This window comes from Saimiri boliviensis, chromosome 16 (genome assembly GCF_048565385.1).
Source record: "Saimiri boliviensis isolate mSaiBol1 chromosome 16, mSaiBol1.pri, whole genome shotgun sequence".
Lineage (NCBI taxonomy): Eukaryota > Metazoa > Chordata > Mammalia > Primates > Cebidae > Saimiri > Saimiri boliviensis.
In genome coordinates this window covers 84,038,500-84,047,832 of record NC_133464.1, presented here as the reverse complement: position 1 = coordinate 84,047,832, position 9,333 = coordinate 84,038,500, and positions in this window count along the sequence as shown.

The window sequence follows — 9,333 nt, the reverse complement described above, 5'->3', positions numbered from 1 at the left end:
CATGGTTGCCTGCGTTTGTGTCTCTGTGTTTAAACGAGGGGGAGTTAATGATTGAGAGGTGCTTGGGTTCCGTCCCACTGAAACTAAACTACCACTTGTCAGTAAACATGAAGGGAGCCTCCCAGCCGTCAGTCATCTCCCAGGATTCCCAGAATGATCTGAGATAGACATCTGGCATGACTGTATGGTAACTTGGGGGCTGCACCTGTAGTGTCAACTACGAAGAAGTTTGTGACACCTGGAGAAGGTCCTGGCAATGTGACATGGATAACAGCCTTGGGCACTGGCTGGGGGCTCTCCACCCCTGGAGAAGTAAGTGCCCCACGGGCTGCAGATGCACTGCCTGGGGTGGGGGTGGTTTGCTGTTGGGACCGGGAGCGGAAGAAGGGGCCAGGGAGGAAACACCCTGGAGCTGTCTGGGAAGCTATGCTGGATGTTGTGCGCATTTGGGCAGACGGTCAAGATGAGGCGGGCAGCCCAGTTTAGCCCAGCCACAGACGAAGTTGCGGAGGCTCCGGGGCTCTGTGCCTGCCTGGCACAAGATATAGAGCCAGGACTGAATGGGCCCCTGTGCTCTGGGCTGACTAAGCATGAGACTGGGGCATGCTGATCAAAAGCCGACTCCTGACAACCTGGGCTTTGTGTGGAGCAGGTAAGGGAGTGCTCCCCCCACGTGTCTTGTCATGCAGGTGGTGCAGCGCCTGCAACCCTCGCTCCTGGCATGGGCCAAGAAAGTATGGGCCCTTTGGCTGGTGCACTAGGCAACCTTCAGGCTGTCTGGGACAAGCCCTTACAGCCTCTGCTCTGGGATCAGCTGCCCAGCGGCCTGCACATGGCATGGGGCAGCAGCAGTGGCAACCCTGGACACTGGCCCCAGTAGCATGGAACCCAAGAACTGACATTGCCACAGTCAGCCCGCAGGTGCAGGAGGGCAGGAGGCGCTCAGTCACACCCCTGAGGCTGCACAGTGCCCAGTGCCCAGTGCCCAGTGCCCGCAAACCTGTGCTCTGGGCCAGGGCCAAGGAAAAGTAGACCCTAGGGTGGGAGGGTGGTACACTCGGCGACCCTCACGCCCTCGGGGAGCAGCCCCGCCAACATCAACAGTGGGCTGAGCCACAGTTGCCACCTGGAAATGGCGCGAGTATCAGTGACAACTCCTGGTCCCGTCCTCCCCCACCAGCAGCAGGAAACCCAGGGCCAGATGTCCGCATGGCGCCTAATTTAGGTGGTCGGCCCCGCAGCTGCAAGGGGGAGGAAACCGGCGCTCAGCCGCATCCTGATGGCTGCAGTGAAACCAGAGCCCGCGACCCTATGCTCTGTGCTTGTGCCAAGGAAGCAGGGACCTTAGGGTGGGAAAAGGTGCACTGGACTATCCTCAGGTTGTCTGAGACCAGCCCTGTGGCCTCTGTCTTTCATTCTGCTGCGCCTGTCACCTATAGATGGCGTGGCAGCAGCAGTGGCAACCCCTGATCCTGCCCGCCTCCACCAGCAAGGTGGACCCAAGGGCCAGACCCCGTTGTGGCGCCTAAATCAGGCCCCGCAGCAGGAGGGCGGAAACTGGCGCTCAGCCCCATCCCGGTGGCTGCAGGGTACCCAGCACCTGCGACCCGCGCCCTGGACGCGAGTCAAAGAGGAGGGGATAGCGGTGCACTCAGCAACCAGTCTGGAACCAGCCCTGCCAGCCTGTGCTGGGGGCTCAACCTGCAAATGGCGTAGGGCCGGAGCGGTGGCAACCCGGAGCCTGCCTGAGCCACCGGGAGCACCGCCCCCAGGGCCAGATGCAACTGGGCGCCTAATTCAGGCGGTCAGCTCCGCAGCTGCAGGAGGGCGGGAACCTGCGCTCAGCCGCATCCCCGAGGCTGCACAGCCCAGCACCCCGACCCCGCGCTCTAGGCGGGGCCGAGGAAGATGTTCCCTAGGTGGTGTACTGGGCGACTCTCGGGCCGTCTGGGGCCAGCCTCTGCCGTGGGCTCAGCTGCAGATGCCACCTGCACGCGGCCACGCTGCAGCCGCAGTGACAAACCCGACGCTGCCCGCCGGCTCCACCGCAGTGAGGATCCCAGGGCCGGAAGCCTCCGCGGCTCGGCACGCAGACAGTCGGTCCTGCTGCTGCAAGTAAGCAGGAACCTACCAGTCAGCCTCGAGGATCCAGCAGCTGCACAGCGCCCAGCGACGGCGCCCGGTCGCTCTGTGCATCAGTCAAGAAAGAGGGGACCTAGGGTGGGAGGGCGGTCCGCTGGGCGGCCTTCGGGTCTTCTGGCACCAGCCCTGCCAGCCGACGCCATGGGCTCAGCCGCAGCCGCCCCCTGCAGATGGTGCGCGGCAGCAGCGGTGGCAACCCTGGACATGCACGCGGCGGCCAGCAGCACAGAACCCGGGGCCTGACGCCACCGGGGGCCTCAGGGAGGCGGTGAAGCCGCAGCTGCAGGAGGGCGGGAAGCGGCGCTCAGCCCCGTTCCAGTGGCCGCACAGTGCCCAGAACCGCGGCCCAGCACTCTGGGAGCCGCCAAAGAGGAGCGGAGCGGATCCGAGGGTGGAGGGGGGTATTCGGCGACCTTCGGGCCTCACTCAGGTCTGAGTCCTGCACCGCCACCCTCTGCCGCGGGCTCAGCTGCAGCTGCCACCTACACACGGCGCGGCGGAAGCGGTGGCAACCCCAGCTCTGCCTGCCGTAACCAGCATCGGGGGACCCAGGGCCCGAGGCCGCCTCAGAGTGTCGCTCAGGAGGTCTCTCTGCAGCTGCGGAAGTGCGGGGAGTAGCGCTCAGCTCCATCCCGTGGCTGCAGGGTGCCCGGCGCCGGCATCCCCGCGCTCTGGGCTCGGGCCAAACCAGAGTAGCTCCTAGGGTGGGAGGGCGGTGCACTGGCGGGCCCTCCGGCCATCTGAGACCTCCACCGTGGGCTCAGCTGCAGCTGCTGCCTGCACAGGGCACTCGGCAGCAGAGGTGGCGACCTCTGAGCCCGCCTGAGCTCCCAAGGCCGCGGACACCAAGGCCCGGCGCCCCCGGGGGCTCCTCCGGGCCGTCCGGAAGGGATGGCGCCGCTCTGACTCAGGCAGGGTCGAGGTTGACACCGCTACTGCCAGGCTCCTTTTGCAGGTGGCAGCTGCAGCTGAATCCACAGTGGAGGGTGGCAGGGCTGGTCGCAGAAGGCCTGAGCGTCGCTGACTGCACCGCGCTCCCGCCCTTGGGTCCGACTTCTTTGGCCCTGGCTCAGATCAAAGGTCTCGCGCCCGCCACTGTGCAGCCACAGAACAGGGCTGAGCGCGGGTTCGGCCTCCAGCAGTGGCGGGCCTTTCCTCAATTAGGCGCCGAGGCTGCTTCTGGCCCTGGGTTCCCTCTGCTGGCAGCTGCAGGCAGGGTCGCGGGCGGCCAGCGCTGCTTCCGCGCGCCCCGTGCGGGCTGTGGCATCTGCAGCTGAGACCGCGGCAGAGGCTGGCAAGGCTGGTCCCAGACGGCCTGAACTTAGCCCAGTGCATCACCCTTCCACCCTGAGGTTCGCGCTTCCTTCCCCGCGCACACAGTGCGGGGCGGCGGGCGCTGGGCGCTGAACAGCCGCGGGCATGGGGCTGAGGCTGGTTCCCGCTCTCCTGCAATAGTTTGTGGGATGTTACATTTACTTGGAAATGTGGTTGCCAAATGAAGGGAAGCATGTGAATAGGTCTAAGCCAGGGCGTGTCCCCTTCCTTCGGGGCTGGCTTTCTTTCAGCGTCAGGCATCACCCACATGCCCTGACCACAAAACTGCACAGGTTGGCAGCTTTAGAATGACAGGTGCATCACTTCTGGTTAAATTTAGTTTATTTTAGTTCTTGCTAAACGTAAATCACTCGCTTTCTTCATGGTTCCCCTCCACCCTGCCATTAAAGATAGGAGTCCTCTCTTAGTGAAACGTAATCTTCGCCCCTCAGTTAGTCTTTGTACGTGTCCTTCCTCCTTTCTGTATTTGGATCTACTCTAAATCATTTATGTGTGTTTTCTGGAAAATGTTCAGAGCTTACTATCACTTTCACTGCATTCTCTATGGACATGTTAAGTCTGTTGACATTATGATACACTTGCCACATTCGTGTATGGTTCATGTTCTCATTACCTTCGTAATAAGTCAGCAGTATCTCTATTATATATTATTCTCTAAGTAATTGCACATGACGTTGTGCTCTGCTCCCAGCTCTTTGAACTGGCTTCATTCTTTGACTCAAAAAGAAACGGCTCCTACTCTTGCTTGCTTTCTATAAATCACTGCATTTAGTGTTCTTTTTCTCTGGAGCTTAAGGTTATTGGCATAACAATGGACTTGGTTCACTTTTTGGTTTCAGCCATATTTATTTCCACCCATGACACATGTTAATGAATGAAATAATTTGACATAGCTAGAGAAAATATGGCACAATGACACAAATAAAGTAACTCAAACTTTCATTTGCGTTCACTGTTGTCACTCATGTGTAGACGTAGTTGAGGAAGTGTAATCATAATTAACACTCACAGGGCAGAGTCATCGTGCGGGTGTCGCACTTAGGATTAAACTGGAAAACTATGTAACCGCAGACCTTTCGAGTCACGGATAAGATATCCTGAACTGCTGCAAGGGGATCATGTTTTCTGAATATCATGAATTCATGTAGATGAGCACATGTTCTTTCAAGGCAAGTCAACATCGGTTCTTTGGCTATGTGGGGATACGGTTGTCCCCAGTAGCAGGTACATAATTTAGATGTAAATAACATGCAGTACATGCATAGGCACTAGTGAAATTCACCCTAAAATTCATTGTTTTTACCTGTGAAATATTTATACTTTGTATGTCTTATAAAATACTTAAAACTTCATTTTTTACTAAGTAACCAGTGAATATGCTGTAATTAAATTTAATGACCTATTATATATACATGTTAAAAGAACGGAACAATGGTTTTTGTACTGGGAAATATAAATTATCCTCTTTCTCTCTTTCTCTCCCTCCCTCCTCTCTCTCTCCCTCCCTCCTTCTCTCTCTCTCTTCCTATCTTTCTTTCTCTCTCTCTCTTTCTTTCTTCTTTTCTTTCAAGTTCCGCTCTTATCTCCCAGGCTGGAGGGCAATGGCACGGCTTCTTTCTGTCTTTCTTTATTTCTTTTTTCTTTCTTTCTTTTGAGTTTCACTGTTATCTCTCAGGCTGGCGTACAATGGCACAGTTTCTTTCTTTCTCTTCCTTCCTCCCCCCCCCCCCGCCCCCCGCTTCCTCTCTCTTTCTTTCTGACAGAGTTTCACTCTTGTTTCCCAGGCTAGAGTGCAATGGCTTGGTCTCAGCTCACTAAAACCTCATCTCCCTTTACAATTACTTTAAAATTTAACACACAAGTATATTAAATCTGTTCATTGCAAGATTAGAAACAACTTTTAGGGGAACAAGCCCTTCTTCCTTAGGCTTTTGAGTCTCATATTTGCTGAAAATACCTACAGCCTGCAGGATAAGGGAGTTCACGCCCGAAGGGTGAATGACCCCATGAGCAAATTGCCCAGAGCTACAACATTTAGGGTTTTTAGACCTTTAATTTTCCAAGTCATAGAAATTTGTAACAAGCTCATCACATCTCTGTCTAAATGGCAATTGAATTTGTTCAAAGATAGGTTAAAAATGCATAAAACTATAAACTATTATCTGCCATGTGCCACTATTTTTGCTTTAGGAATATGGATATGGACTCTGTGCATTTGGAAAACACTTTTATGCATGCACATGGGTAAAAAAATCTAATTTTGTGTAAATTAAAATATTTTCTTTGAAGGTGAAAAGCATCCATTTGTTCTAAGTCTGTATATATTCCGTGTATCTAGTACAGAATAAGGTATAACCTCCCAGTGAGGTTTTAAATCTTAGGTTTTATAGGTATGTAAAGCTAAAGTAAGTCTAAAGGGAGACACTTCAGAACAGGAAGGTTCTGGTCAAATGTTGAGAGCAGACACTTGCGCTGAAGGTTCTGGTGAAATGTGGGTCACTAGTTGCTCAACATCTATGATTTGCTAGATAGTTAACCGTTAAGTGAATATGTCATTTACCATGCTTCTCACACTAAAAGCTTTAACTTTTCTGCTGAAATATTTTCAATTTTCAGTTATTACTTCTGAGGGATCCCCTTGCAGCATTCTTTGTCATGAGGTGCCTGTGTGCAGTAAATGGAGCGTTTTCAGTACTGACCCCTACATTCTTCCCGGTTTTCAGTTTCCAGTTTAGATCATAAAAGGCAAAGATGAATGTAATTTGATATACAGAGAGTTATGTTTACCTTTAATGGACAAATATATGTCAGATACTTCAATGTTTATTGCTATGACACTTTGTGGTTAAACAATCCAAGTATGACCGTGTGTTTTGGGGTGCACTTGAAAGTAGTAGTGTTTATGCAGCTCGCTCATGTAACTTACAAATCTGGTACTATCGCATTCAGGACTGAAATCCTGGGGTTTAGGGCATCTTGTCTCTCATTTTTAAAATAAGTGAAAGTTTGGGAGCTTGAGATGTAAAATCCATAAAGTTCATTTTTTCATTAGAATAAAAAAAAAATTAATGACACACCAAATTACAAGTCCAAAAAGCTCAGAGAACACCAAGCTGCATGAATATTTTAAAAATATACCAGGAATATCATATTCAAACTGTAGAAAAGCTGTAACAAAGATAAAATATTAAAATAAGGCAGAGGGAGAAACACATTATCTATGGTGGAACAGACAGAAGAATTACACTGAACTTCTGTTTAGAATCCATGCAAACAAGAAGGGTTGAAAAAATTGGAATACAGTGGATATTTATTATCCAAGTATTCATTATCTAAAATTGTGAAGCACAAATAATTGCAAGTCTGAGCTTATGACATTAGTGTCTGTTATGGTCTAAATTACGTCCCCACAGAATTCCTAACTTGAAGCCCTATCTGCAGTGTGACTATATTTGGAGAAGGAGCTTTTAAGAAGATAAAGGTTAAATGGACACAAAAGGGTGAGGCTCTAATCTGTTAGGACTGGGGCCCTCATCTGAAAGGAAGAGACACCAGAGATCTCTCTCTTTCTCTCTGCACATACATTTAATTGTTATATTGAAGTTTTTGTTAGAACATATATAGCGGCATTTTAATACAGTGTTACTCCTCTACTTAAAAAAAAAAAAAACACGACATTTTGATAAATTCTTTGTTGAGGATGGAGATCAAAAATATCTTATTAAGAACCTGTTTCTAATTCACATCTCTGAATTCAAAATATAAAAATGTAGAAGTGGTATTCTCTTTCTTTTGGTATTAGATTTTGGTAGATGTTGTAGAGATAGTGCTAAATATATAATTGACTACATGCTTTACGTATTTAGTAAACATTGAACCAGAGGCAAATTTCCCGTGAACCTGGTGAGTCCTAAGCTTCACAGTCCTTTGATTGCACAGCCCCTTCCTGGAGTGAGACTCCAGCCATCATTCCCATGGCTATATAATTATGTCAAATTTATACAATTAAGATCCCTTAGCTACAGTTAGTTAAGACTGATACCCCTTTACACAATACCGTCACCTCTGTCATCTCTCTCCAGGTGCCAGGAAACAATGGAGTGGCCATGGGCAATTTTGAATCTGATTCGCAGACATCGAGTTAAGGAAGAATAGAATTTGGATTTCGTGGGTGCATCCCTTTCACGGAGTGTGAAGACACTTGAACCTGCTGTGAGGAAGGTGAGTAGGCTGAGGGCCATTGTGCTGAGTCACCTGTCATCACGACACAGAGGCTTAGGGCTGTGGGTCATAGTGCTGTGTAAATGCATTGCAGGACATGCAGAAACACAATTTTGTGATAGTGGAGATTTGCAAAGCACAAAGCTAAAAAGATTTTTTGTTGTTTTTAGAAAAGTATCACTGTCATTAGAAGTATGAATGTGCAAGCAGAATATTCTGTTTTCATCAGTACCTAATTACAACAGAATTTCTTTCCAACAGGCAAATACAGAAAAATATATGAGACTACACAAACACTGTCTATTTTTAAAAATGATTCATGTGAAATACGATTTATTAAAATTTGTGTGTTGCACAGACCTGCCACATTGCCATAGAGAGAATACCCAAAATATCCTTCTTATACACAAAAGAAACTTCATGGGAGTTTCCCATGTCTGAAAACAATATTTGAAATTCACATGACCTCAATACTCATTTGTGAAACTGAAGATAAATTCTCTGAATTATCTTTATTCACTTAAAAATAATCAACCATGTCAGTGGAAAAACAATTGTATGTATTTCTATTCTCTAGAGAAAATAATATTATAAAAGTATTGTAATATAAAAGAGTGATCAAAGAACATAGAGTCAAAGCAATAGGAAATATTTTTTTCCAATAAGAAAAAATATCATAAATAATATGTCAGGTAGTTAATAAAGAGTTTGGGTTTTGTGAGGTATGTGGGATTGTCAGATTCTTTAAATTTATATTTTACTATAAATTCTTTTGAAATAAAAGCTTATATTTGTTCTTATTTTATATTATTTTCCTTAAAATTAATTTCCAAAAGTATAGCTTTAAAGCACACAAAACTGGGATGCGCCCTTGTCTTTTGGGCAGATATAAGCTTACCATAACTAAAATTGAGCTTCAGAAAAATCAAGCATGCTACACAAACTTACCTGGAAACAAATGCTGAAATGGAATTTTGAAGCCAAGATTATGCTATTTTGAAGCCTGTGCTAATGCTGTAACTCCTGTATATCCTTCTCAGGTGCGGCGAGACAGACACTAGCCCACTGATGGACAGACGGATGTGGGCAGGATCTGTCTTTCTGAACCACCCATCACTCCCACAGCTTCCTACAACAGACACATCAGATGACACTCCAGACAAATATATGGTTTTCAACGGGGACTTAATTGTTTTAATAATAGGTCCTGGGGTATGAAAGTCCTACAATGTGTTGTGCACCAAGTTTTGAGAAGCAGGCAAACTATACGTTTTGTGGGTTTTTTGTTTCCTAAATGCATCTACAGGAAGAAAAAAGCTGACTGAACGAAATTGTCTTTTAAAGGGCTAAAATACGTTTTGCGTTTTTCTATGTGGAAATTACTTTAAACCCAATGACTATTTATTGTATGATAGCTTGTGATGTGTTCTGCTCATGGCTTTTAAGGTAAATTGCACCATGATCCACTACCATCCTAATTGCTTTAATTAACAAGTCATTACCACACTACTGTCACATCTTAATTATGCATACAGAAAGACAGACTTATTTTACATATATGAACTAACCATTGTCAAAGCAAATGCAGATTGTATTCTGCAAGTAAAGTCTTTTTCTCTCTAAAATTTCTAGGGA